General features: G+C 37.1%; 1 protein-coding gene and 1 long non-coding RNA gene across 2 annotated transcripts in view; one reads left to right on the top strand and one right to left on the bottom strand.

The window, feature by feature from the left end:
- The window catches only part of ADAMTS9 (ADAM metallopeptidase with thrombospondin type 1 motif 9), a 527878-nt gene that overhangs the window by 290721 nt on the left and 221997 nt on the right, over positions 1 to 15160 (top strand). The gene's annotated exons all lie outside the window — the stretch shown is intronic.
- LOC128666413 (uncharacterized) overlaps positions 10916 to 15160 on the bottom strand; it is a 90196-nt gene continuing 85951 nt past the window's right edge. Inside the window, exon 5 of the long non-coding RNA XR_008403242.1 lies at positions 10916 to 11336. This is a non-coding gene — a long non-coding RNA (uncharacterized LOC128666413). The remainder of the gene's footprint in view (positions 11337 to 15160) is intronic.

The raw sequence follows: 15160 nt of genomic DNA, 5'->3' as shown, positions 1-15160 counted from the left end.
TAGAAGAGATAAGGTAATAAAATGTTAATTTTCCATTGTTCTCTCCAAGTATTGGTGATTGGTTTAGGACAGCTATAAGATAAAGAAGCATTTATATGTACACGATGTGATAAAGTAAGAGATCTGATTATACCTACAAGCTCAACCCATTTTATTAGGTTGTGGCTTCAAAACACAAAATCAGCTAATTCATATACACAAATAAACCTTAAAAAAGCAAATCTCATACATTTTATACTCTGCAGCTGGTAAAAAAAGTAATTGGAAACACATTAAGGGAAAAACAATGTTATAGTATACTGTCCCTTTAAACACTAAATAAATGCTAGATAATATGAAGCATTCAAAGAAAAGATTAGTCTGAGACTAACATGTAGATGTATTTTTTTTTAAACTTTGGGAGCAAATTAAAGGAGAGAAAATGTTTGGATATACTAAGATAAAAATTGCATCTCCTAATATGGGCATTACGGACTATAGCTAACTATATTACAGACCATGGCTAGCAGTGGCTTAGATTACTAGTGGAGCACAAAAATACATGCAAGAAGGTGTGTTAAAGGGACACTGAACCCACATTTTTTCATTTGTGATTCAGATAGAGCATGCAATTTTAAGCAACTTTCTAATTCACTCCTATTATCAATTTTTCTTCATTCTCTTGGGATCTTTATTTGAAATGCAAGAATGTAAGTTTAGATGCCGGCCCATTTTTGGTGAACAACCTAGGTTGTCCTTGCTGATTGGTGGATAAATTCATCCACCAATCAAAAACTGCTGTCCAGAGTTCTGAACCAATAAACAAGCTTAGATGCCTTCTTTTTTATATAAAGATAGCAAGAGAACGAAGAAACATTGATAATAGGAGTAAATTAGAAAGTTGCTTAAAATTGCATGCTCTATCTGAACCATGAAAGAAAATTTTTGGGTTCAGTGTCCCTTTAAAGGGACACTGTACCCAAAACATTTCTTTCGTGATTCAGATTGAGCATGAAATTTTAAGCAACTTTCTAATTTACTCCTATTAGCAAATTTTCTTCATTCTCTTGGTATCTTTATTTGAAATGCAAGAATGTAAGTTTAGATGCCGGCCCATTTTTGGTGAACAACCTGGGTTGTCCTTGCTGATTGGTGTATAAATTCATCCACCAATAAAAAAGTGCTGTCCAGAGTACTGAAACCAAAAAAAAGCTTAGATGCCTTCTTTTTCAAATATTGATAGCAAGAGAACGAAGAAAAATTAATAATAGGAGTAAATTAGAAAGTTGCTTAAAATTGCATGCTCTTTCTGAATTACAAAAGAAAAAATTTGGGTACAGTGTCCCTTTAAGTATATTGCTTAGTCCAAAGTTAATTTTTATAGTTCAAGTGATAGTTTAGTGCATGCTAATGTCTGCATGTCAGAGAGGAAGGTGCATTTGTTCCCATACATAAGAGAAACCTTTGGAGGTGCAGTAAAATTCATGTAGGATAACACTCAATCCTCTGCCTGAGAGCTCAAAAAATCTGCTCAAGTAGTCTACCTTTCTTTTAGTTCTGTGCTTTACGCTTTCAATGAAAATTGATGATAACAGACTTCACACAAGAGTGCACACATACACCTTTGTCTCCTTCCTAATCTCTTGTCAAATACAATTTCCTTTTATTCTGTAAAAAAAAAAAAACATAAAACAAACTTTTATTTCTAAGTTTAACCAGGGCTGGATTGGCCTACCAGGATACCAGGAGATTTCCCGGTGGGCTGCAGCACCTGGGGCTGGAAAGCTACAATTTAAAGGGCTGACTGGGTTGTAGGGGGCCTATATAACATCAATCTGACATTTTTATTTAATACAAAGTAATATAATTTAATTCTGAAAAAAATATTGGGGAAGGAGTGTCCCAGTAATCCCCTTTGAGAAAAATGGGGCATGTGCATTCTACCGACTCAACAGAAAATAGGGCTGGTCTTTATATTTTTCCAGGGCTGCTTTTTATTCCCAGTCCGGCCCTGAGTTTAACATAAAACAAACTTATATTTCTAAGTTTAAATTTAGCTTATAAAGAAAGTAAATGGTTCTAGGACAGAATGTCGATGAACAGATTGACGAAGCACATTTGTCCGTCAGATATATGTCTGAGAGACTATATTCCGAGTGGAGAAATGACTGACAGTCAAAATTGGCTGACGTTTATTTATCTTAAAGGGACACTGAACCCAAATTTTTTCTTTCATGATTCAGATAGAGCATGACATTTTAAGCAACTTTCTAATTTACTCCTATTATCAAATTTTCTTCATTCTCTTGGTATCTTTATTTGAAATTGCAAGAATGGAAGTTTAGATGCCGGCCCATTTTTGGTGAACAACCTGGGTTGTCCTTGCTGATTGGTGGATATATTCATCCACCAATAAAAAAGGTGCTGTCCAGAGTTCTGAATAATAAAAAAAAAAGCTTAGATGCCTACTTTTTCAAATAAAGACAGCAAGAGAACGAAGAAACATTGATAATAGTAGTAAATTAGAAAGTTGCTTAAAATTGCATGCTCTATCTGAATCACGAAAGAAAAAAATGTGGGTTCAGTGTCCCTTTAACTCACGGGCCCACGTACGCTACTCACTATCAGATGGTAAAACCTTATTATACAAGAACAGTTGTCCGATGGCAGATACGCTCCAGAGTGTTCACCCCCCCACATGCTTGTAACATATCCCCCTCCCATATATATCCTATTACCTTCCCCCATAAATAAAAATATAAGTTAATATATTATAAAAAAAATATATATAAGCAAATTTAATTGTTTTATGTTTGTGCTTTTTGTAATATTCTAAATAAAGATTCAATACACGTCATGACATTAGATTGAGGCTGTTATAGGTAAATGCGGAGTGGAGCATAAGTAGAATCGTAAGCTGCGGCTGGACTATTATGCGACGAACATTTGTCTGCTGGATTATTATCCGTCGCACAAATGTCTGCCAGACAACAGTTTGGCCACAAAGTAAACACATTACAAGACATTTCTGTTGTGTTGCAGAATAATAACATATTAGCCAATTCTTTAAGGGACAGTGGAAGCTTTTGGGTGAGTGTAATAGCTGGGAGGTGGGACTCAGAGTTTACCCACAAATCCCAACAACAGGGTCATACCAGCAACTAGACAAGTACATTTGTCCGTTTCATTCACTGCCGAATGCAGACGGCGACTGCCCCTTGTGGCTTTTAGCTAATTTCTGAGCCAAATTATTCTTGTGAAAGTGCAACACACTAAATGCCAGATCTTAGTGTGTTGAACTTAATTTTGGCTCCGAAAGTAGCAGCAAGTCAAAAGGGTCCGCCTCCTTCTGCATTCGGCAGTGAACGAAACTGACGAATGCACATATCTACCAGCAACAAATGACAACAAGTGGTGCAGCCTACATAAGGCTAAATTACGAGTGGATTGCTATTTAGCTCTGCCGCTCGCATGTTAACTCCAATAGAAGTTAGCTTTTTGCACACCAATGTTAGAATATTGTGACCGCGTTAATGTATTCCCCCATTGAAAGAAGAAAAAATTTCACACCCAACAAGTCGTGCAAACTGGATCGCTTTTTCTCAAGTTTGCTAATCTGACATTAAATATTAATAGTTCACATTCCAATGTTCTTCACATAGAAAAATAGGAACATAAAAGAATTATACAACTGAATGCAAGGAGCTAAAGAGAGCATGCGTCTTATATCTAATTTGTGCATATAGCTGGCATAAGTGGGCTGTATTCGCGATGCATCATGCATGCATATCATCTGAGGTCTAGTTTGGGCAAATAGTTTGCATGAGTGGGTAGCAGTGTTGATGCATCTGACCTAAGCTCCAATTATAGTTGGCATGATGGGGGTCTGCACTATCCATGCATCTTACTTAGTTCTAATTTGGGCATTCGGTACCATGATGGTTCCGCACAGCCACGAATGAGGACTTATTTGGAGCATTTAGTTGGCATGATAAGGGCTGCACAAACCATGCAACTAATTGATGTGTAATTTGGGCACTAATTTGGGCATTTTGATATGGTGATGGAGCAGCACAGACCACCATACCTCTAACTGAGGACTCATTTGCGCATATATTTGAATGAAGGTGCTAGATGGACCATGTCTGAATTGTGGTCCACGCTTGGCATATAGTTTGAATGATGAGGATTTAGGAACCTTGTATCTAATCTGATGTATAATATAGGCATATGACTGGTATTGGAGGTCTGTAGATATTGGGCATCAGTTTTGAGGTATAATTTTGGCATATATCTGGTGTAATGGGACTGTAGATTAGATCTCTTATCTAATTTTAGCATATAGCTGGGTTGTTAAGGCAGGGAATGTAGGCATTATACATTTGATATTATCTGTGGTCTAATTGGAGTTTATTGCTGGTATGAAAGAGCTATGGGGCAATCCATCTGAACTGATGTTTTATTTAGGCATAAAACTGGCATAATCTACTCTGTTGTGTTATATAGTAATATAACTGGAAACATGTCATGTTTGTTGATACTTAAGTACAGTATATGTTTTTATGTATTTAATTAATATATACATATGTTGGTTTGGATACATAGATGATAAAAATATTTAGGCTCGTATTATAACTGTTAGATTATACTCATTGTTAATTATTTGTAAGGGACTATAAGAAAAGTTCCTTGAATCTGTGACCTATTTTCTTTAGTTGTTATTATTATTATCGGTTATTTGTAGAGCGCCAACAGATTCCGCAGCGATATTGCTCCCATTTTATGGGATTGCTCGATTAGTTCACTGTATATTTACCAAAAGTAGTGAACAAAGCTTCAATACCCTGGACACATCTACTTCATAGTAAAGTCATGTTGCACTGACTTTTCAGCCGCCTTTTAACTTAAGCAAAATAGCAGCAGATTCCCGGTGCACTGTTTGATATTTTGAAGATGTTTCTCCTTACCTGTTTACCTCCTACTCTCTTGATAATTTCCTGGATCAAGGCGCTGTTTCTGTAACCCAGATTTGTCCATCCTAAATCCTAGGGGCCTTTATGTGGCCCTGAAAATAATTTTGCCTGGTTACCCATTTTTTCCTAAACAAATACTATGTGTCTGAATCAAAAAGGAATGTTCAGTTATTTGTCCTTATTGTCCTTATATTACAGGTACTATTATTTCACTTTAAAGGGACAGTCTCGTCAAAATTAAACTTTCATGATTCAGATAGGGCATGTAATTTTAAACAACTTTCCAGTTTACTATCATCATCAAATTTGCTTTGTTCTCGTGGTGTTCTTAGTTGAAAGCTAAACCTAGGTAGGCTCATATGCTAATTTCTAATCCCTTAAAGGCTGCCTCTTATCCAAATGCATTTGACAGTTTTTCACATCTAGAGGGCATTAATGTGTGCCATATAGATAGGATTGTTAATTATGAGTCAGCCCTGATTGGATAAAACGCAAGTCGGTCAAAAGAACTGAAATATGGGGGGAGTCTGCAGAGGCTTAGATGCAAGGTAATCACAGAGGTGAAAAGTATATTAATATAACTGTTGGTTATGAAAAACTGGGGAATTGGTAAAAAAGGGATTATCTAATCTGTCTTTTTAAACAATCATTTTTTTTATAGTAGACTGTCCCTTTAAGCAGCCAGTTTATGAATGTGTAAAAGGTAAAAAATACTGTACCAATGCCTTCTAAATCTCCACAATAGCATAAGTGCATCACTGTATCATGATGATATGCAGTAATCAGCATGTGTGCAGGCAAGATCACATGTATACATGTTATTAATTACCTTCTTTACATATAAGCATAATAAATATACATTAGGGTTGTGATTATTAGTACATTTTTAAGTAAGCTCTTTGGCCACTCAAATGAAAGAAAAATCAATTGTGGTCCCTGTAGAAAGTTTGGACTTCCCTTCAAAATATTATCTTGGCTAATGCACTAACATATTTTTTAATAAATCACCGTGAGAAAAATATTCTTAATGTTAACAAATTTTCAGCTGGGTGTCTAACAAGAACATGTGTGTTTAACATGAATGAGAGTGTTGTAAAATCTCTGAATTCTTTTATTTCAACTGTAAAGAATTCATGTATCAGTTTATCAGTTTACTGCCTGACTGGGCAGGAGGTATTCATTTTTTTTAGCTGGTTAGAGTAAAATATAATATTACTTTACCATGTGGGAAAAAAAGCCAATAGAATATTTAATTACTTCTCAACACTATAGTAAAAGACAAAGATAAAATATTATGAAATTAAATTATTTAGTTATAATAAAAAAACGAATACCTCATTCTAATTTATTTGTACTTATCCAATCATGCCCATATCTCAGGTGAAGTAGCTTTGATGTGATATGAACAACAAACACTTTGAGGGCGATTTATCAAGCTGAGATGGACAGGGGCACACATACGTGCTCCTGCCCGCCGCAGCTCGCCTCTGGCGGGCTGAATTCCCCTGGCGGAATTCAGCATTGCACACGAGCGCTATTTTGCGTTTGCGTGCAATCCCGCCCCCTGCCTGTGCACAGCCAATCACGCGCGGGCAGGAGCTGTCAATCTCCCCAGTCGGACTATACCGGAGAGATTGAAATTCGCCACTTTAGAGGTGGTGAAAGGTTAGGAAATCAGACCGCTGCTTGTTAAATACTGCGTGCAGGTTCTCTTGTGAGAACCTGCAGTCATATGGGGTCGAAAGGCTTGCAAAGCCTTTTATAAATCAACCCCTTTGTGCTGTGTATGTGAAAAGTAAGGTTAAATAAAATATAAATGGAATTATAGTCAAATATAATTTGGCAGTGTTTATAACATACTAGATAAAGCTTGAAAGAAAACAAAAGTCTTTTGAGTTCACTTTTCACAGATCTCATATAATCCCTGACATTAAACTTCTTGCCAAGTAAATTGTCAGCAACAAATGACAATGGCTTTGTTTGTTTTGTGCTAGCTATGATAACCATGAATACAATTGCATTTACAAAATCATATAACCCCCTTTTAAAGTTATCTGATGAACAAACCTAATTAGGCTAGTGTCTTTTTATCCCTTAAAGGGACATTATACTATAAATCTTTCTCCCTTTAAATGTGCCCACAGTGATACATTAATTGCAACTGTTTGGTTCTGGTACTTTTGTACAGTGATATTCCAGGAAATCCTGTCCTCCTGTCATTTTTGTAGCGTTATGTCCCATATCGCTCTGCACCAAAGCTTTAAAAAATTCAAAGAGGCCAACTCAAATTAGTCACCTTCATAAAAGCTTCTGTTTACTTTCTCATAGAAACTGAGGTTACAGTCTGAAATATATGCTGACCCTTATGTTTCTTGTTCAAACTCCTACATAAATTCCATTGGCATCCTTTCTAGCATCTTCCACCCTACTATCAGGCTGGATGTATAAAGCAGAGTAGGCATGTGCCCGTAGAGTGACGCCTGTCTCTGCCTATTATAAGTACTGGTCAGCCAGCGACCTTAACTAAGATGGCGGCCAACAGTGAAATAACCTCACTGCACCATCTTTGTTAAGGTCGCCACAAGAATTACGCATGCGCAGCATTCGACTTCCAACGTGCATGCGCAATGCTTGCGGCAGACTTAACAATGATGACCCCTGCACATTCACAGTGTTGTTATTTAACTGCCGGCGGCTATCTTAGTTAAGGCCACTGGCACAGAGCAGTGAACAGTGAGCACAGGGGGTGCTTTAGATTTTGGTGCCTACAGGCACCTACCTGTAAACAAAGCCTTGGCTACTTTTAGTTTAAGCAGTCTGTAGCTCCCTTAGTGGATTCCTCTTCCCTTTTTAAATAATAACACTTAAAGGTACAGTTTACAATTTACTTCTATTATCAGATGAGAAACGTGGTACCATACCTGAGAATATTGAGTTTTGTGTATTGAAGAGCTCAGTTCCCCTAGAATCCTTGGATGTAATTCATGGGGACATTTACTTACCTTACAAAGCCTCTCTTTGACCTTATCTAAAGTTTGTAATTTCTTGGTAAGAATTTTAAAGTTCTATTTTGTTGTATTTTCTCTAATATAGGATAATTCTTTTGAGTATGTAGAAGAAACCAATTAATTTATCACTTTGATTTCCTATATCCTTACTTGTATCTCCCTACCCCTTCATAATGCAGGAGAAAAAACAATGAGAAGCTTTCATGGTACACAACATAAGAATCCCCATATCGAATCTTGCCATCTTATCACCCACACATTTGCTTAAAACAGTCAGCCCGTGCTTCTACCAAGGGAAAATTTACCAAGACTGCAGACCAACAAGTTCTCAAGTAGGGAACCTGTACACCTGCAATCGCCACTTGTGATGCAACATTACGTGGCAAAATTTAAGATTGCGCAAGAACTCTCTTGTGCAATCTCGCCCCCTGCTCTCGAACAAGTGAGTGTCATGGTGATTTATCCGGCCCCTCTGAGTTGGTGGTGGAGGATAAGAAGCAGTTTCTGTTTCTTAAATGTGTGGTTGGTGGTCACTTATGAGATCCTTCACTGCAACACCTTAAAAGCTGTGGCCGTAGCTTGGTTAAAACTTCTTCAAGTGTTTGATACAACAAAATGGTTTGATTGAGTGAAATGAACTAGTTTAGATTCTCTAGTTTGCCTCAAATAAGTCTTTCCTGTAAATGAAAGAGTGCATCTATGATTTCATACTGCAGGAAGTGTAGTTGACTTTACTGTTACTGGCAGAGTGTTCTATGATATGGACATGCTTAAAAAGTCAATACCAGAAATAAGTCTCCATTTTTAATGCTTTATTTTCCTGCCTTGCATCATCACTGCAGTGTTTGAAAGGTGATGGATTAAATAAGGATTATCAGCGTACAGGAATCCAGGAAGGTGCTAATCGCAAGCCAAGGATGGCAGAGGCTTAACATGATATATATGGATGCCAGTGCGGTCATGTGATATACATGACTTCCAGTAACCAAGCCCTCCTGGAGCTCTTTCCCAGATTACTGTAAAATTGTAACCTTTGATTAACCCCTTACATGTTGAATCTTCCCGTCCCTTAGGAAAAAACTACAATACAAATGGCAAAACTACCAACACTAAGTTGACTTTTACTGCCATTTTGGTGTATCTGGGGTCTCTTGAGGTCCATATGAGTTTTCTAACTGTGTTTATTTGAGTGTATTCAATTATTAATCTCATAAAAGTCTATTCTACATTTAAAGGGACATTAAACTTATAGCATATATCTGCAATTAAGCTCTGCGTTGGATTTGTATGATCAGTTAGCACAGTTGTTTAGATAGCACAGTTTTCAGGGGTTTGTAATTGAAGGGCAGTTTGAGGAAACACTTCTAGAAAATGGCCATAAGGGTGTTAAACCCAGCTGTGTGATTGCCACTTCTGATTAGCTCACTGGTGTTGACTACTTAGGGCCAGCAGCTCTCAGAGGCTACCAAATGGTACTTTAACAATGTATTTAACCCTTTTGTGGGGTTTAACGCATAACATTGCAGCGTTGCTAGTGCTAATGAATTAGAGCTTGTCAATTGAATTATTTGATTTAGTTCATCTAAATCTAGTACCTTATACTATTGTTGACTGTATTGACTCTTAGCTTTTGTGTATTCTTTGTATTAATGGAGCTGTGTCCATATTTTTCATGTTTTTTTATGTTATTATATCCACAAATAAAAAATAAAATAATTAGAGCATGCCATTTTGCACTATAATGTCCCTTTAATAAGCATTTTATCTGCAGATTAAAAGTTGAGTTTAATGTTTCTTTAATTGTGTGTTTGTCCACATCCCATCTCTTTTCTGCATGCTAGTGATAAGTATAGTGAAGTGAACGCAAGGGAGCGTGCATCTGGCACTTTATTTCCCTCCTCAGTTTAAGGAACTTTACTATGAAATCTCATTAGATTATGGCAAAATACCAACTAGATCATTGTTTCTCAACCGTGGTCCTCAAGTATCGCCAACATTTCGGTTTTTATTATAGCTGAACAAGTGCACAGGTGAAATAATCAGCTGATGGGTGAGAGCAGGTTAGTAACCATGGTGTTACTGATCACCTGATTACTTCACCTGTGCACTGGTTCAGGTATAATGAAAACCTGGCCTGTTGGGGGTACTTGGGGAACGCAGTTGAGAAACACTGAATTAGATCACAGTAAAGCGAAGTATGAATGTAGCACCGCTAAAGCTATTTTTTTAACCATGAAGATGACAGTAAAAAGATTAGCTGAAGGATGACTTACTCTTTTGAGCTGAAGACATTTTGAGGTAAAATATCTTCCTTTTTTGCATTAATATGTTTATGTGATATTTTCTTGTCAGCTTTTTACCAATATAATATATCTCTTTATATATAATAGTGTATTTTATATATATATTATATATATATATATATATATATATATATATATATATATATAGTGAACATTTCTTTAAAGTGATGGTAAATTTAACATTTCTTGAACATGTACTTTCTGAACTTTGTAAGGGAGGTGGATTGTCTGAGGTGTACTTATCAATGCTATATGCTAAACATTAGAGATGCTGAAGAAATATTTAAGAATGTTATCCCTAACTTTTCAGTATAGACGTGTGCTCCCGAGCGAGAACAGTCTGCGCATGAGCAGTTCCTCGTAATCTGTCACAATGTGATGTGTTATCAGGGAATTCCCTTCTAGTTTCCTCTGCGCATGTTTAGCCCAGGCTCGTTCATAGAGTGAGTTCTGTTTCTTCTTTTAAACATGCCACTTGGCGAGTGATCTGATTGGACCACTAAAAATCATCATTAAAAAACAAAAAGTGCACTTTGGGGCGAGGAGGAAAAAGCAAGTGTTTTGTACAGAGGTGATTATAAAGATAACAGTCAATACACACATAATATATGCATTTAGATGAATGAAGCTGATATTATTTTTACACAATTATTTCAATGCAGTTGCGGTAGCTACGAGTTTACCATCAATTTAATACGTACACTACACATAGCACTAAGATGCCTCAGGCTTTGATCCCTTGTTTTGCATGGCGAGCACACCATGTTGAGGTCTCCTGTTTAATGAATACTCGCCATTGTAGATAAGTCACAAAAGACACATCGTTCTTTTCAACCTGACATTTTCTATAGATTTACCACTTTGGCCCCTTCAGCTCTTTTCAGTCTCAGTCTCTTTCATCTCCCCTCTTTCTTCCTCTGTCACTCTTCATTTATTCCCTATTATCCGGTCTTTTGTCCACCGTCTCAGGCCATTGCACTTACCAGTATAGATAGAAAAAGGACGAAACTGACGTTATTCCATAGGAGTTTACTGACGTGGTCACCTACATCCATTCCGTTCTGGCACAAAAGCTGTACCAACAATATAAATATAATTTTATTAATAAGTAGTGGAATTGTGTTTGCCTTTATGAAACACTTTTAGATATTTAAATCTTTAGTTATGTGTAGCAGCAAAAAACAAAAATGCATATAGTGTTATTCTATAGTTTTCCCTTTTTTTTCCTGTAATTTAAATCTGAAATCTATGGGTTTTCCATGTCTGAGAGTGCAAAGTACAATTGCAAGCCTTACTTGCTACGTATATGTTTCTAAAGTCACAGTAAAGTCAAAATGACACTTTCACTATTCATTCTAGAACATGCAATTTTAATCAACTTTCCAATTTACTTCTATTACCTCATTTGCTCCATTCAGTTGTTGAAAAGAATACCTAGGAAGGCTCAGGATCTGTGATGCGCTATTGGCTGCTAGCTGTTTGTTGGAAGCTGCACATATGTATGCTTCTTGTCATTGGCTTACTATATGGGTTCAGCAAGCGCCCAGTAGTCCTTCAACAAAGGATACCAAGAGAATAAAGGATATTTGAAAATAGATGTAAATTGGAAAGATGTTTAAAATTGTATACTCTATCTGAATTATGAAAGAAAAAAAATGACCTCAGCAGAAGTGATAAGATCAGATACTGTAAAACTATGTAAGTCTTGCAAACAAAATGAAAGCGTCAAGATTTGTCTATTCCAGTAACAACTCCACATTGGCCCCTCCAAATAAGGAAAATCGTGGGCAAAGTTGAAAAACGATTGCAGAAAATTAAGAGTTAGATGAGGTCAGAAAACTTTGTACAATAAATTCTTGGAACTAGAAAGATTTCATACCATAAGCCTAAGGCAATGATCTAGAACCTGTTCTCTAGTTCACTGATGCAATATGCAGATATCTTTCCAATGGTTTCTAAAAATTATTTAACTTGGATTTAATTTTCTACTAAATCCTCACCAAAAATATCAGTTGGTTTATGGACTTGTGCTGATATATTGTTAGGATCCCCCCCCCCCCCCCCCCATTATGAGTAGAAGGTTAGTGTAGAGCCCTTTATGGGCTTGGAGCATCCTTAAGAGTTAAGGCACAGAGGGATGGAAAGTGTAGTGTTGCTGTTTAGAGGGTGGGCTACAATTAATTATAAAAGTTCCCTGCAGGAAGTTTCTGGCCCCTTTTGCTTTTTTCCTTGCCAAAGATATTGTTTGTCTCTCCCTCCCTTAATGTTTGATGAGATGGTGGCTTTGAGGTTCACAGCTCTAATTCAGGATGCTGTAATTAACACGGCTCAGTTAGCGTTACTTAAAATAGCCTTTTGTAAGTCCATGTTCTTAATTTTAGTTCTCCCCTCGGTGAGAGCTGGTTCATGCGGCCTAGTGGCCTTGGGGCCCCTTATGGGCATGAGATATTGTTTACACTCTGGTAGCGGGAGGTCTTGGTCCCTTTACCACCTTAAGCAAAGAAATAGTTTAAAAGAGGGGAACCAGGGGCAGAACTACCATTGGTGCAGCAGATGCAGTGTCACCAGGGCGTGTGCAGATAGATAGGCATGTACAGAAGGTGTACAATCTTAAAGGGCCATGATACCCCAATGTTTAAACACTTGAAAGTGATACAGCATAGCTGTAAAAAGCTGACTAGAAAATATCACCTGAACATCTCTATGTAAAAAAGAAAGATATTTTACCTCAAAAGTTTATCAGTAGCCACATCCCATTGTAAAGGACTTCTAAGCAGCAAATCAGTATGTTTGTCCCGGGACAGTGGAAGGAGCGAGCTTACATGCACTCTCATCTTGTTTCCCTATTCAGTTTAAGGAAGTTTACAATGAAATCTCATGAGAGTTAAGTGAAAACTCATGAGATCACAGTTAAAGAGTTCATGACCTCAGCACTGTTGATGCTGATTGGTTGCTGTTCATTTCTTCATTTTTTATTTTTTTTTACCTGCAGCTGAGCAGCAGCTAAGTATAACTTTTTACACAGCACTTACTCTGCTGAGCTGAGGAAATTGTGAGGTAAAATATCTTCTTTTTTTACATAGAGATGCTCAGGTGATATTTTCTTGTCAGCTTTTTACAGTTATACTGCATCAGTTTCAAGTGATTTAGCATATGAGTATTATGTCCCTTTAATGGAGTTGAGCCTTTTATTAGTGCAGGTTTCTAGTCTGTCTATCCTCAAAATCACTATACAGAGCAGCCTGTATTTTATTACTATTAATTACCTTTGGGAGGCCCAACAAAAGTTTTGCACCATGCCCCTCTATTAAGTAGGTCCACTACTAAGGGGAACCCGCCTTTTCCAGTGTAGGTCTCATATCCCTATCATGTATTTTGGGGCAGTGGCCCCAAAGGTGCATCTATCCCCTAAAGACAGCATACAACACACATACACGCAATACCCAACACATGAAAGAGGGGATAGTCTATTATCAACATAGGGGTCTCATGCCCCTTAAATAACAGGTGGCTATAAAAGAGACTCTTGCACCCCAAAGTATGCACTATAACAGGGCAAGTGATAGTGGCTGCTCTTTCAAAGAAGGGGTCTAATACCAGTTGGCTAGTTGCTGATCACTGCATTAACAGTGATCACCTGACAGAACCATAAGGATATGGGACAACACCAGACGGGTGAGGTATCCCCTATGTTGCCCCCTAATACATAAATAAACTTAAGACCCATTGTTTTAATACAGCAACCCTGCTCTTTAAAATGCATTGTCCTGTATCTGCCACTGTCAGCAGATTGTCATAATAATGGTTAATATAGCTTAGTTGTGGTTCTATCTTAAGCGTTCTGGTACTTTTAAGGCCTTTATTACCCTCGCAGAAGAATAAATGTATATGAAAATACCCCACACTTGAAAGAGTGAGGTTTTACAATACAAATACGGGGTTTCCTGTCCTTTGAGCTAAAACATCATCTCTATAGTTAGATGATAACCTGACAGTAACCTCTAGCGCAGTGTTTTTCAACCAGTGTGCCGTGAGAGATCCTCAGGTGTGCCGCGGCAGATTGACAACAGTGCGGGGGTGTCCCTCTTTCAAATTTTGAAATATTGGTAGGTATGCGACAGGCTCATCAGGCATCATTTACAACCATGACATTGACATTCATTCACAGACAATCATTATGATTGTTTGTAAAAGAATGTCAATATGTCATGTATAGTTTGTAGGAGGCGTGGCATGACAGCACAGTGTGTGAATATATATATATATATATATATATATATATATATATATATATATATATATATATATATATATATCCTGTATTAGGCTACAATGTGTGATTTTGTAAAATTTTGTGATGGTGGTGTGCCGCAGGATTTGTTAATGTAAAAAAGTGTGCCACGGCAAAAAAAAGGTTGCAAATCACTGCTCTAGTGTCATATCTTTTTTATGCTATGGCTAATAGTTCCATGTTTCACTGAACAAATGACAAAATTCCAGGAATCAAAATAAATGGGAGAATTAATTGGGTGATTGTAAAAACTAGACATTCGCATTCAGATAATTTGTGATAATCCGAGTGTGAAAAAAGCCAGCCGCTCGAGGAGCCAGATTTCTGCTTGTGAAAATGTGTTGTGGATTTGCACATACAGTATTTTAGTGTGTTGCAGTTTCACAAGAGTAAATTCGGCCTTGAAAAGAGCCAAATGCCGCGATCGGCCGCCTACTTTCAAGTTCAGCTTATCACGACTAATCTAAATACAGATGCCTAGCAGAAACATAATATTTTGTGAAATTCTATATAGAATGACGTTTGGTAGAACTATTTTATGTTTAATTCTCAGAATGTCGTGAATTAATGTATTTAATTCTAAAAAAAAATCATAGTGAAATTTTT

The sequence above is a fragment of the Bombina bombina genome, chromosome 7 (genome assembly GCF_027579735.1).
Source record: "Bombina bombina isolate aBomBom1 chromosome 7, aBomBom1.pri, whole genome shotgun sequence".
Lineage (NCBI taxonomy): Eukaryota > Metazoa > Chordata > Amphibia > Anura > Bombinatoridae > Bombina > Bombina bombina.
This window is presented reverse-complemented; position numbering and strand designations above follow the sequence as displayed.